Below are 15,255 nucleotides of genomic sequence, written 5' to 3'. Positions count from 1 at the left end.
CTTTATTTAAAGAAATATTTCACCCTTAAAATGAAAATTCTCTCAACATTTACTCACACTTTTGCCATCCCAGATGTACTGTATATGACTTCCTTTCATCTGCTGAACTGAAATTAAGATTTTTGGAAGAATTTCTCAGCTCTTTTGGTCCATACGATGCAAGTGAATGTGTGCCAACATTTTGAAGCTCCAAAAATTACATAAGGCAGCATAAAAGTAATCCATACAAATCCACTGGTTAAATCAATATCTTCTGAAGTGATATGATAGGTGTGGGTGAGAAACAGGTCAATATTTATGTACTTTTTTACTATAAATGTAAATATGCTCAGTCAATCTCCACTTTAGCTTTCACTTTCACATTCTTCTTCTTTTGGTTTTGGTGATTCACATGCTTCATGAATATCGCCCCCTATTGGGCAGGGAGAAGACTCTAGGAAAAAAGGACTTAAATATTGATCTGTTTCTCACCCACACCTATAATATCACTTCTGAAGATATGGATTAAGACACTGCAATTGTATAGATGACTTTTTATGATGCCTTTATGTGCTTTTTGGAGCGTCAAAATTTTGCACCCATTCACTTGCACTGAATGGATTTACAGAGCTGAAATATTCTATATAATCTTAATTTGTGTTCTGCAGAAGAAAGAAAGTCCTACACATCTGGTATGGCATGAGGGTAAGTAAATGTTGAGTGAATTTAAATTTTTGGGGTGAACTACCTCTTTAATTTATTTAAAATTCTGTTATTATTTACTCACCCTATTGTCACACCAAACTAGGATGACTTATTTTTCTGTGGAACACAAAAGGAAAGTCTTCAAACTTTTTGCCTTGTAATGAAAGTGAATAGTGACGTTTGCTTTCAAGCTTCAAACTGGACAAAACACACCATAGATCTACAGTAAAAGTAATCTATGCTACTCATGCACTAACACCTTTGAAGCCATACAATCACTTTGTGTGATGAACAGACCAAAATGTAATATCAAATCAAACCACTGATGAGCTGTGTATACGCACCAAAATCAAATATGGCAAATAATTCACAGGTTTGACGTCATGACGTTTGGTCACGAGACAAGCAAGAACCAATGGGGTTTGATGTTACTGACTGTTTGTTTTGGGCACCACATTAATTTGTCCTTCCTTTCATTATATTCACCTTTCATTAAGTGGCAAAAAGCCATGTGATGACTTTCTTTCATTTGTGGAGCTCAAAAACCCTATGCTCCACAAATGAAAGAAAGTCATATTGGTTTGGAGTAAATAATGACACAATTCAAATTTTTGGGTAAACTTTCTGTTTTTAACATTTAAATCTGCTTACTCCTGAAATGGAAACCTGTAATATTATTGTCATCATAAAATTAGTTCAGTGGGTAAAAATTTACACTCATGTGGTTTAGTAATGACAATGATGTATGTTAATACTATTAGCACAACATGCATCGTACAACTTAATTGTTCCCCTGACAAATTACCATATGGAGTTATTTCATAACATATGCTTCATCAGACCTACAAAAGTTTATTTTCTCTGGAGTAATCACTTTTCTGATACTGACTTCAAATAACAAATATATCTTCAATTACAGCTGCCATCATGCAACCCTTACTTCATTGTGTCATGTATTAAAGAGGGGCAAAAATGGTCACGAGACCATTTTTACAGTTAAGTTACTAAACCAAAGACACAATAATTTGCCACTCTGTTGACTTTGCGCTTTTCTCATAATCTAACACTAACTGCACAGCTGAATTGCAACTCACTATAAAATCCCTTTGGTGAGCTTCTCATCACAGACTTGCATTGAGTTTATGTAATAATCCTGTGTTTCTCATGAGTGCTCACTGCTGCATTTAAATGTGTTTACTTGGTTTTCATCCCTGGATGTCACTAGTAAATGAAGCAATGTTTTGAAACCTTATTCTCTGGAGATTTTCTTTTGCAGTACTTTAAATAATTTTAAAGTACTCTGTGTTGATCCTTAAGAAGATAAATGTCAGCACTGTTTTAACTCACAGGGACCTTTGCATCTTCTTTTGTTGAATTATACATCACATGTGTACATTATAAACTATATATCGATAGGCTGTGGGTTTGTATGCTACTGTATTACCAGTGACGATGATGTAAAGTTTGCAGGGTTTACATACATTTAGGCTATATCATGATAGCAATATGAAATTCTAATTTAAGAATTCAAATTTTTATTAAAGGGAAGTTCACCAAAACATTTAAATTACTTTCTTTATTCAGTCTAATGCCAAACCCATATGAATGTCTTTCCTCTGGAACACAAAAGAAGATGTAAGGCAGAATGACAGCCTTAGTCATCATTCACTTTCATTGAATGGGAAAAAGATGCAATTCAAGTGAATAGTGACTAACATTCTGCCTAACATCTCCTTTTGTGTTACAAAGGAGATAGGAAGTCATACAGAACAACATGAGGGTGAGTTAATGATGCCTGAATTTAAAATTTTGGTGCATTCTTCCTTTTACATGTCAGACAAGGTGAAATTAATGGTAGCTCATGGATTTGTCATCCCAGTGTCTGCTGAGCGATGAGAAACCATACACATGTTGGGCTTCTGGGCAGGTGTTACTTCATTTAGTGCCCATACAGCAGAATTTGGTCTCTGTTAACACAGGGATCATTGGCATGTGTCAGGAGATTATTTTTTTTATATCTAAAGTGCTGCCTCCCACAGAAGGAGGCTCATGCACAGGCACACATGTGGGCATTTACGGCCAAAGATCTACTTACTGACTTATTGACATTTTTGTGTTACTTTCCCATATATCTCCTGCTTGAAGCAATTGACTAAAGATACATTTTTGTCAGTTATATATGCAGGTGCCAAGAGTAGTGGCAACATACAATGGAGATGGCCATTTAGGCAATTACTTACCAATGGTGCACTCTCTTTCTCTCTTCCATCACTGGCAGGTGAATGCTCAGTGCAGTGATCTTTTCTAAGCCTTGCCAGTATGGATATACACATTCTGAAATGCTTATACATTAATGTACCCTTTGATCACAAACCTAATAGACCAAGAAATTTATTCAACATATGCACATCGACTCTTCAAGCTTCTATTCATGCTACTCTGTTAACATCCGTCCGTTGTTTATGTTCTGTAAGGATTTATAAAAAAATTATTACTTATACAAAGCATTTGCTGTCTGTTAGACTGCTGTCTATAAAAAAGATGTTTTGTCTTTTTCAATTAGGCATTAGGGCAGGAACTGACTAAGAATGAATTGCTCCCCCTAATAGGGTCATTTATTCACACTTATACCACAGGTCTCTTGAATGCTTGATTGTGATTGGTTGACAAATATTATAAGGTGTGCAATTATTTTTTAAGTAAATGCACAGTTATGAAGTAGTTCCAGGTCTTGACCGCATAATGGTTACATGTCACTTCTCCAAATTATTTCAGTTATTTCAAAAAGTCCGACGGGCTACCAAAACAAAATAACCAATTAAAGCAAAGACACTGGGTAAGTACATCAGATAAAAATAAAAAACAATGTCTATAATATTCTAAATATATTTCAATTTCGATTGAAAAGTGTCCTTTGGCTCTCTCTCTCTCTCTCTCTCTCTCTCTCTCTGCTCTCACACACACACACACACACACACACACACACACACACACACACACACACACACACACACACACACACACACACACACACACAGTTGTGTTTCCATGTTTTATGGGGACTTTCCATAGACATAATGGTTTTTATACTGTACAAACTTTATATTCTATCCCCTAAACCTAACCCTACCCCTAAACCTAACCCTCACAGAAAACTTTCTGCATTTTTACATTTTCAAAAAACATCATTTAGCATGATTTATAAGCTGTTTTCCTCATGGGGACCGACAAAATGTCCCCACAAGGTCAAACATTTCGGGTTTTACTATCCTTATGGGGACATTTGGTCCCCACAAAGTGATAAATACACGCTCACACACACACACACACATGCTCGAGTAAAGAAGCGCAAGCCTCGCAATCCTCCGTTGCTATTTCTAAAATGCCATTTGCAAACTAGCAACGAAGGATTGAGCTGTATCAAAGCAAGACGCTGAATCCATGGCTGAAGAAATGAGTTCCACTCACAAGAGCGTTTTAGGGACGAAAACCAGAAAATGTGTGAGATAAAACCCTGAATGATGTCTTAAGGTGTGGTAACCACGGTATAAGTGGAATAATTGACTCCGGCCTGCATTATTGAAAAATAATGTAACGACATTACCGTTTAGGGTGTGCATTATTTTTCGATAATTCAATGGTCTATCGTCAGTTATTCCTTATATATTGTATTTGTTGTTTAGCACCTGATTCACTAAAGGAATTGTACAGATCAATTAACAGTGCAAACACGCTCCAATCGTTAGTGCTGAACGCAGTTTATGTTGCAATATTAGATTTTACAATCAGTTCTGAGTGTTCAGTTGTGGACACGTCACGAGACATTTGGGTTCCGTTATATTCTTTGCCTTGCGTCTAAGCAACATTTTGCCCTGCAGGAATGCGTTTGTTCTAAATGGTGCCTAAGGCTTTATTTTTAGACACTTGATCGTTCTTTTGACAGTATGGGGGGAGTGGGTACTTAAAACTACACGTAGAACATCTCTTTCCATCCCTTCTAGAGTGCTGATGCTTGTGGTTTGAGCATGGTTAGCTGGGACACAAATCACAAGCTGAGAGGAGATAGATGTTTTGCTCATGATTAGACAAGACTTTCTGTTCAGAGCAGACACGGTTCTAACACGCTTATTGTGACCTCCTTTTAGGCACGCAGAGCACTTACGTTTTTCATGGACCTGGTATTCAGAGTCTGCTGAACATAATGTTCTTTTTTGGATGAGATATGGCCTAACACTCAAGTGTAATCAGTTTTGAGGAGGAACTTGTCATCCCAGAGAGGCTTGTTTAATGCATGCAAGAGCACACAATGGTGTAATTGTGAGTTGTGTTGTTTAAGTATGCTTACCTGTTTCAGCCCTTACTACGATATGTTCAAAATTATGTTTTTTTCTGCTGTGATGATTCTTTCATGCGTGTGAGTATTTAAAGGCATTGAGCAGCCATGTGCAGAAGATCATACAAATCTGCATATCATATTAACCATGCACCTTTGAACTCAAACACAGGTAAGATTATAGAAAACGCTCATACAATAACATATTCTATCTGTCCATCCATCCATCCATCCTCTCCTGGTGTGAGTGAAATTTCATATTTACACAAAACATATTCATCTCATCAGCGACACACAAAATAGCTTTTCACTCAAGTAATTGCTCAGTTCATTTATGAACAAATTGTAATTAACTTGCTGCTATCTTAAAACTAATAACCTGCTGTTGCTCTAGATGAGTGAACAAACACGTGGTGGAGATTGTACATTTAATTAATAATTAACCATCTGTAGGGCCATTATATCGAAACTACCATATTAGGGAACAATGGATATGGTCAGAGGATAGACCAAAAGCATTAAAGGGGTGGTTCAGCCAAAAAGGAAAATTCTCAAATGAATGAAACTTGACTTTATTCTGTTGAACACAACAGGAGATGTTAGGTAGAATGTTAGGGACTGAAAGCTCAAGTCACCATTCACTTCATCATTTCATAAAATTTCCAAACAATGAAAGGTGGCTGAGACTGAACATCAACTTTTGTTTTCATTTACATTTATGCATTTGGCAGACACTTTTATCCAAAGCGACTTACAGTGCACTTATTACAGGGACAATCCCCCCGGAGCAACCTGGAGTTAAGTGACTTGCTCAAGGATACAATGGTTGTGGCTGTGGGGCTCAAACCAGTGACCTTCTGATTAACAGATATGTGCTTTAGCCACTACACCACCACCACTCCTAGTTTTCCATTGAAGAAAGACAAAAATGTTGGAACAACATAACATGGTGACAGAGCTTAATTTTTGGGGGGTAACAATTCTTCTGAGTACTTATTCAAATAATCAAATTAAGAAACATCTTATTTCTGGGGCCAGAACACACTGGGCAAGCACAACCCAAAAAAATTGACAGAAATTAATTTATTATGTGACTTCTACCATTCAGAGAATAATGTTATCCGTTCCACTCAATGTATCCTCATTGCAGTGGCGGCTGCTGGTCTTTCAAAGAGGGGAAGCTCATTTTCGGCCTACATTATAAACTTATTTAAAAGTAAATTCTGCCCTACGTTCCTTTTCGAGAAAATGCACTGTGACTCTGTCGTACCAACTAGGCGTCTTTTCCAGTGACTTGACCAGTGTCTTCTCAATGGCCAGCAGAGCTAGGCTGCTTAAACGACCTTGGCCCATTGTGTTACTTGGCCCTTGTTGGATGATTCACTACTCTCATCATGTCCCCTAAATGACAGCTCCTGTCGGCCAAGCAAGGATGTTACATCAATAAGGCGGTTTAGGAAGGCCCTGTTTTGTTTGACTGTTTAATTATGTTTAGTCACTTGAATGCAAGCACCTTCATTGATTGCATGCTCAACCCTGATCCTGCCCATGCAACTTAATCTTGCACATGCACTCACATGTTCATTGCCCTTTTCATGTCTTTTATATGCCCTGTCAAAGTTAGACAGATCTCCAAACCCCACTTTTGACCAAACAACACATTCGTGAGATGGTTTCATCAAGAGGCATTTTATTTGTCACAGCACTTCCAGTCAGCCAGCTAACTTTGTCATACCAGGAGAGCTGAAAAGAGCTGTTATTTTTCCCTATTTTTTGCACTAAATCAATCTTAGGTGTTGATCTGCCCTGCTGTTTAATTCTAATTTTTTCCTCGTAAGGAAGACTTTCAAATGGCTTCGCCAAAATCAGGTCGACAATATTAGCACCGTCTGCCATCGCATGCAGTTTCACCCGTCACGACGCTAGCCTAGCCTACTGTATGAATGAATGAATGAACGAACGAACGAACGCTCTAAAACGAAATATATTAAACTTGGTAAAACTGAAACAAGGAATGTGGTGTATAATTGTGTGAAATGTATTATGCAAATTGACTAGCAATTTCAGCCAAACAAATATAAAGAAATAGGTTGCAGCAGTTTGTCTTTCGACTACACTTGAGAAATCCATGATGGGACTGAGAGCGAAATAGCTTCAGTGACTTCTTATAGTACAGATTCAGCTGTCAATCAAAGGAGATGCTGTCTTTCGACAGATCCTCCAATCATCATCGCGGAAGCCCGAGTCCGGCCAGCCCACTCCTCATTCACCCCCAGAGACGCTGAGCGTCCGTGGGCGGACACAATCGCAGCATTTATCCAATGACCGTCTATTTTCGGAGCACTGAAAAAAACTGTTCAGTGCAGCCCCATTGAAGTCAATGGACGCTCGGCTTCAACAGGGAAATGCACTGACGCTACGGGACTGTATGAGAAGTAAATCGAGTCAGCCGACCTGCTATATGTAATGTAGCTGATTCTGAATGAACTCGTCTTCGAGATGAATGTGTTCTAACGCATTTTTAGTCAATAAATTGTTTACACAATAGTACATATTTGACCATTATTTTTTTGACATTATAGGGGAAGCTGAGCTTCCCTTGCAGTCTTCCACTCCTTCCAAATCTCCACTGCCTCATTGATATTATCTGTCTTCTGTGTGCTAAACGCTTGTGCACAATTTGCAAGCGTTTTTTGTTTGTTATATTTTAGCAAAAACACCCCAGAGACTTGAATTTATTTCAAAAAAATTGTGAGCCACCCTCCTGAACAATATAATTGTGCCATTGTAGCAGAGCCGGATTATCCATAAGGGCACTTGGGCCAGTGCCCAGGGGCACCAACCATTCACAACCACTAGGGGGCACCACATGACACAAGCTTTAAAAATATTTTTCGTAAATTGTTATATTATTAACTTGAAATTCTTGAAAGACCATACATAACTTGTTTATGAACACTAATTTAACAATAATAATAATAATAATAAATTATAAATAAATGAAGATTACATGACCACTATCACTCCCCCTCCCAATCTGTCACAGTTGAGTTGGTCCACAACAATTACGCGCAAATGTGTCATTTTTTTAACGGCTACCACAGAAAATGAATCAAAATCCAAAGTGGACAGACGGCAATTGAGTGGTTTCGCAAAAAGAAGATTAAAGAAAGAGAAGGATGCTAGACGTTTAGCTACAATAAAAAATGTTCCAGGGATCGACATATTTACTAGTTTTTTGGGAGAACACGGGAATTGCAGACACCAGCAGCACTAAGTCTGACACCGCTGGCGCTGTTAGCGGGGGAGATGCAGCAGCTGCTAATGTTAGTCAGGGCGTCGGCGATGACCGCCAGGCGAATGAGGATATTCTCCTTGTCCTTGGGGGAGACAGGAGCGAGGAAGACTCGGGTGAGGAAGAGGACATTAATGAAGATAAATATTAGGGGTGGGACGGTACATGTAAGTTATTCGTATTGACGGTACGGGCGTCACGTCTCGGTGCACAAATTTACACGGAGAATACACGGTATAAAAATAAATAAAACTAAATAGCGATACATATCGCTCTATTTCGCATAATGAACAGTCTGATCAAGATTGCAATGCTGGAGTGTGTGTGTGTTTGTGTGTGCGCGCGCGCGCGTGATCGAACTTGTTTTTTGGGGGGCTTTTGAGGTATAGTGCCCAGGGGCACCACACTGTCTTGATACGGCCCTGCATTGTAGAGGAATAGTGTTTACAAATATCTCTACAAATGCTAATGTCCTGATTAGAATACACTGCCTCAAATATTCTTCGTAACTGTATCATCGCACGACTAGCTTAAAGAGACATGGGTATCTGCTCCCCTTGGGAAAAGCACAGTTGTAGGACACCTCTATGTACTCCAAACCACTTTTGTCCACTTAACCACATGCCAGTACAATGGATTTAACTTACCTCAGAGGGTTTTTTACATGGCTACCTATGAACGTTTTTTTCTAGCAAAGCTTGCCTAGGGCACAAGACTCACCTCCTGATTTTCTACACAATCTCACAGTGAAATTGTAAGGATTCATACAACTTTTCTAAATTTGGCTAATTCGAATGATATTGTACAACTGTACTGTACTGTAACTTTCACAACAGTCAATGATGTCGCTGGCAGGCCCGGATTACCCAATGGGCATTATGGGCACGGGCCCAGGGGCCCATGCGCACTTGGGGCCCAAGCGAGGGGAAGATTTATTTATTTAAAAAAAAAAAAAACAATTCATTTCCGAAAACGGAGCGTATATTTGCACTACGTGCCGGCCCGGTGCCTGTCTTTTTAGCAAAAAGACACTCGACACAAAATAACTACTTTAGCGTAAGGCGTGAGGTGCATGATGGTAGCTTTTGACGCGTTCGGCCAGAGTTCGAATCCGCCTTTTGCCGAACTCGCTCTTCTCCCTTTTCCCAACACATGCAGGTACTTACTGCTGGTGGTGACATACGCGTGCATTTGAGCAACACTGGCAACAAAACTAGCACTAGTGTAATTGCTAAATAAGTTAATTGCCATTATGCAACGTTTTAGAAAAGTATGAATTAGCAGAATATCCAGTGTTATGAAAACAGTAGGTCAACATAACTGCAATGCATTCTTTAATTCCCTGTCTTATTCTGCCCTCTGGCATATCGAAATTAATACAAACCTTAACATAAAGAGACGGACAGTGTTATTAACAGACAGTAAAAATCATACTAATAATACTATGTAAAAAAATCTGATGAGCCCAGAATATAAACTCAACGTGTTTAATTACACGTTATAAGCATTGCCGAATACACTCAAATGAGATCGACTCAGAAAAGACGTCAATAAATGCACGCGTCACCTGCTACATCCTCTTTGTTGCATGCGCAAATTATGATCACTAATACAAAATAAAATTGTAGAAATTTCTGCACATTCGTTGAATTCTGAATTTTGCACACATAAGTTGAAAGCAATTTGTTTGTGGATAGTATAGGCACAGGCTATCCTAGAAGAACATATCTGCAACATTTATCAAGTTCACGGATAATTGTGCGTGCATCTGATCTATTAAATTAGTATTATTAATCATTATGATACTAAAATCATAATAAAGTATGTATACTACAAAAAATCAGATGAGTCCAGAATATGAACGTAACGCGTTTAATTTCACGTTAAGTATTTTCCTCCCATATAAAACATTATAAGAAAGCTAAATGTGGCTTTATGCATATTAGAATGTCCCCTTATTATGTCGAAATAACGACTTATTATTATATTGAAATAACGAGATAAGTGATTTTTCTTCCTCTTTTTTTCACCTTAAAAAGTGAACTTAAAACAACACAAACACAAAAGCGCCTAAGTGCACTGTCACTGATGGCCATTGAATCTCAGCTGGTCATGGACTTGGATTTTGATGACATTGTAACTGAGTTTGCTAACAAGAAAGCCAGGAAGAAGTCTTTTTAAGGGCAGCCGGAGAGAGGAGAGGAGGAGAGACAGACAGACAGACAAAAAAGTGAGGAGAGGAGGAGAAAGACAGACAGACAGACAAAATTGAGGAGAGGAGGAGAAAGAAAGACAGACAGACAGACAGACCCTGAGGAGAGGAGGAGAGGATGAGACAGACAGCCCCTGAGGAGAGGAGGAGAAAGACAGACAAACAGACAGACAGCCCCTGAGGAGAGGAGGAGAGCATGAGACAGACAGACAGACCCTGAGGAGAGGAGGAGAGGATGAGACAGACAGACAGACCCTGAGGAGAGGAGGAGAGGATGAGACAGACAGCCCCTGAGGAGAGGAGAAAGACAGACAGACAGACAGACAGCCCCTGAGGAGAGGAGGAGAGCATGAGACAGACAGACAGACCCTGAGGAGAGGAGGAGAGGATGAGACAGACAGCCCCTGAGGAGAGGAGGAGAGGATGAGACAGACAGCCCCTGAGGAGAGGAGGAGAGGATGAGACAGACAGCCCCTGAGGAGAGGAGGAGAAAGACAGACCCTGAGACTGAGGAGAGGAGGAGAAAGACAGACAGATAGACAGACAGACAGACAGACAGCCCCTGAGGAGAGGAGGAGAGCATGAGACAGACAGACAGACACTGAGGAGAGGAGGAGGTATTGTGTGTGTGTGTGTGTGTGTGTGTGTGTGTGTGAGAGAGAGAGAGAGAGAGAGAGAGAGAGAGAGAGAGAGAACAACTTACATGAAATATAGTATTATCAAAAAAAACAAAAACAAGCTGCTTTATTTTAAATTTGATTTACATTTACATTTAGGGCATTTGGCAGATGCTTTTATTCAAAGTGACTTACATGTAGTACATTTGTCAATAGTTGGACAGGTCATACACCAGCAATTGTAATTTGTATTGTAAGCAACCAATATTATACCATAATACTTACAGCATCTTGTAATGTGTCTACTACCATTTCACTATCATTCAATCATCAAACAAAGTGCCATTAGGGGCCATGAATAATAAAGTGCTAAATACATAAGTGCAGAATTTTTTTAGTATAAAGAGGAGAGAGTATAAAGAAGAGTAAAAAAGTTGAGTTAAGATGACAGAGCCGGATTATCCATAAGGGCACCTGGGCCAGTGCCCAAGGGCACCAACCATTCACAACCACTAGGGGGCACCACATGACACAAGCTTTAAAAATATTTTTCGTAAATTGTTATATTATTAACTTGAAATTCTTGAAAGACCATACATAACTTGTTTATGAACACTAATTTAACAATAATAATAATAATAATAATAAATTATAAATAAATGAAGATTACATGACCACTATCACTCCCCCTCCCCAATCTGTCACAGTTGAGTTGGTCCACAACAATTACAGCGCAAATGTGTCATTTTTTTAACGGCTACTACAGAAAATGAATCAAAATCCAAAATGGACAGACGGCAATTGAGTGGTTTCACAAAAAGAAGATTAAAGAAAGAGAAGGATGCTAGACGTTTAGCTACAATAAAAAATGTTCCAGGGATCGACATATTTTTTGTTAAATCACTAGTTTTTTGGGAGAACACGGGAATTGCAGACACCAGCAGCACTAAGTCTGACACCGCTGGCGCTGCTAGCGGGGGAGATGCAGCAGCTGCTAATGTTAGTCAGGGCGTCGGCGATGACCGCCAGGCGAATGAGGATATTCTCCTTGTCCTTGGGGGAGACAGGAGCGAGGAAGACTCGGGTGAGGAAGAGTACATTAATGAAGATAAATATTAGGGGTGGGACGGTACATGTAAGTTATTCGTATTGAACCGAAATGGTACGGGCGTCACGTCTCGGTGCACGAATATACACGGAGAATACACGGTATAAAAATAAATAAAACTAAATAGCGATACATATCGCTCTATTTCGCATAATGAACAGTCTGATCAAGATTGCAATGCTGGAGTGTGTGTGTGTTTGTGTGTGCGCGCGCGTGATCGAACTTTTTTTTGGGGGGGCTTTTGAGGTATAGTGCCCAGGGGCACCACACTGTCTTGATACGGCCCTGGTCGCTGGACATCGTTTCCATCTAATACGTGACAATTACTTGCTTCTGTCACACACAACAGCTTCCTATCATGTCTAAACATACTGTTAGTTTAGGTTTAGATAAGGGGTTTGGGGTAATGGCATAATTTTAAGTGAGCATGTCCTTAATGCCTTGTGTACGAAACTCGCACTTATTCCGCACTAGATATCCGGGCATTTACACGTGATGAAATCGTACAAATTTATATGAACGAACTCGTATGAAATCATATGAAATAGCCAACTTGTAAAATATGTATGAATATTAATGAGACTGGGTTTGCGATTTTAGGGTTCCCCCACCTCACCAAAATCCCAATTTAACCACCGACAGTGGATCAATAGCCACCTGTTTTTAGGTTGCCATTAAAAAGCAATAATTTATCTTATTTTGAACATCACAATGTTTAGATTACAAGGTTTTTATTTATGCAAATTAAACCATATCAAATCTGCCAGGAAACATTTGACTGGATTTAATTGAACAGAAAAACATCTCCAGTTTTACAGATTAATGCTAAATTAATTGATTCCATCCTGGAGGCTTTAAACGTTGTTATTTGGAACAGTAAATGTTTTTACTTTTTTGGAGGAATAGGGATGTATTCACAGGAAAATGCCATGCTGGAAATGTTGCTTAAACATGCAGCTCTCATGGGGTTTGACTCATTGTAGACTTTGATTGCGAGAAGTCTATTCATTTATGGGTACAGATTTAAAAAAATGACTTTTTTTTTATTTATAAAAACATATATATTTTTTTAAAATATTCATCCTATTTGAATGAATATTAAAGGGCCAGTTTTCCCAAATATAAAAACTCTGTCATCATTTACTCTCTCTCACGTTGTTTGAATCCAAACCCATGACTTTCTTCTGTGGAACACAAGTGGAGATGTTTGGCAGAATGATAGACTCAATTACCATTTACTTTCATTGTCTGGAAAAAAGGGACATTATTATTACTGATGACAGAATGTCATATCATTATAAAATGTCACCAAGAAAATCTAGCTTTTTTAAATTGGGGGTCCCTGGGAGTTGGTTATGAGAGTTAGTGGTCTCTGGGCCTGAGAAATTTGAAAAAGGCATTCGTTTCGGCTCTAAATAAAAGCAAACAGGTTTGCTGCAGTCCTGCAGCTCAACACAAGGTTTCTCAGGCAGCTGCATGCTGCACTACGTTCTGGAAATTTGCCATTGACCCTTGGAAACGCTGCAGTTCAGCCTTGATGCCACTAAAAATGAAACATATTATGAAGACAGGATAGTGCACCTTAGCAATCTAGGGTCACAGGCCAACCTTCTGTTGCTTTAGTTAAATACTGCAAATTATTTACCATCAATAATGAGGTAAATTAAGCCACTGACATTTATTAGACAACAAAGGTCTAACTGAGAGATTGACTCCCCAGCTGCATGTTCTATTATGTAAGGACAAATCCATTGAAGGGTGTAATCACACTTCGGGCCACTTGCTAACAGTGGACCTTAACACAGCCAAACTGTAATCTTATGTAAGACAAGCTGTAAGTACAGAGCAGGCTTGAATATGACAGTGAATTCAGAGTGCTATAAAGCTTGGCTCATTAATTAAAGACAGGTCAGTGCAGCTGTGAAGGGTGAGGCAGGAGGCAGATGTTTTTCTGGCTGCTGGAATGCTCTTGTTTGCCCCGGTTAAGGGTACGTCAAGGTAATTTGATTACCTCACTCTCTCAAGTAAGAGTATTACAGTACTTTACACAATACAATTTTTAAAGGGATAGTTCACCTATATAATCTATTACTCATCCTCATGCTGTGCCAAACCTGTACCTGTACTGATTTTCTGTCTTTAGTGGAACACAAAATGACATTTTAGTCACTATGTTCACACTGCTCTTTTTCAGACAAAAAGCTCCAGAACAGTACCATAACTGTATGTAAGACGCGTGTGTTTTATTCCAAGTCTTCTGAAGACAAATGATAGCTTTGTGTGAGAAACAGACCAAAATTTTACTTGCTCTTCTCTGAAAATCTTCCCTTTAAGATTATGACATCCCTTGGTCACTTTTCACTTTGATTGTTTGGAAAAACAATGGTGACTGAGGCTATCAGTCCCTAACTAACCTTTTAAGACAGTACATCCTATTGAGCAGATTGTACCTCACTCCATATCAACCTTGTTTTCATGTGCATCAAATTTCACAATTTAGCCACTGTTTGAGTGTAGAAAAGTGTAAAACAGTAAGAATAGCTTATCCAAAATCCTGAAGGAGAGACTGAAATGTTTACAAACTGAGTGTGACAAGCATTCAGATTTCACTATTATTGACAGAGTGCCAGAGAATTACATATGCTGTGCTTCCAAGCTTTTGGTACCTGATACTGTATTTTACACAGTGGAGAAGTGCATCTTCACAGCATGTTACTGGGTTTTCATGTGACTGCAAAATGAATAAAGCTATCCCCAGACTCACTTGTCCTCTGCTGAGGCAAGATGAGAGATGCACTGCATGCTCATGCAGCGAACACAATTACATCAGAATACACTCCTACGTATTGGTACAATTCCTTGTCAAAAGCAGTGAAGTGTGTTCAAAGACAGAAAATGGAAGTGGATGACATGAATTAAATATCTTTGTGCTTTATGCATTCATTATAAACACTTTTTACCAGGGCTCGATGGAAGGTACAAGACTGTTAATTGCTCACATAAGCA

At 39.0% G+C, this 15,255-nt stretch overlaps 1 protein-coding gene across 1 annotated transcript in view; it reads left to right on the top strand.

Annotated features, from left to right (window-relative positions):
* The window catches only part of LOC127647724 (glutamate receptor ionotropic, NMDA 2A-like), a 218,950-nt gene that overhangs the window by 3,612 nt on the left and 200,083 nt on the right, over window positions 1–15,255 (top strand). The window lies entirely within an intron of this gene.

This window comes from Xyrauchen texanus, chromosome 8 (genome assembly GCF_025860055.1).
Source record: "Xyrauchen texanus isolate HMW12.3.18 chromosome 8, RBS_HiC_50CHRs, whole genome shotgun sequence".
In the NCBI taxonomy this organism is placed as follows: domain Eukaryota; kingdom Metazoa; phylum Chordata; class Actinopteri; order Cypriniformes; family Catostomidae; genus Xyrauchen; species Xyrauchen texanus.
The sequence above is the reverse complement of the archived record's forward strand: the minus strand, read 5'-3'. Positions and strand labels throughout refer to the sequence as shown.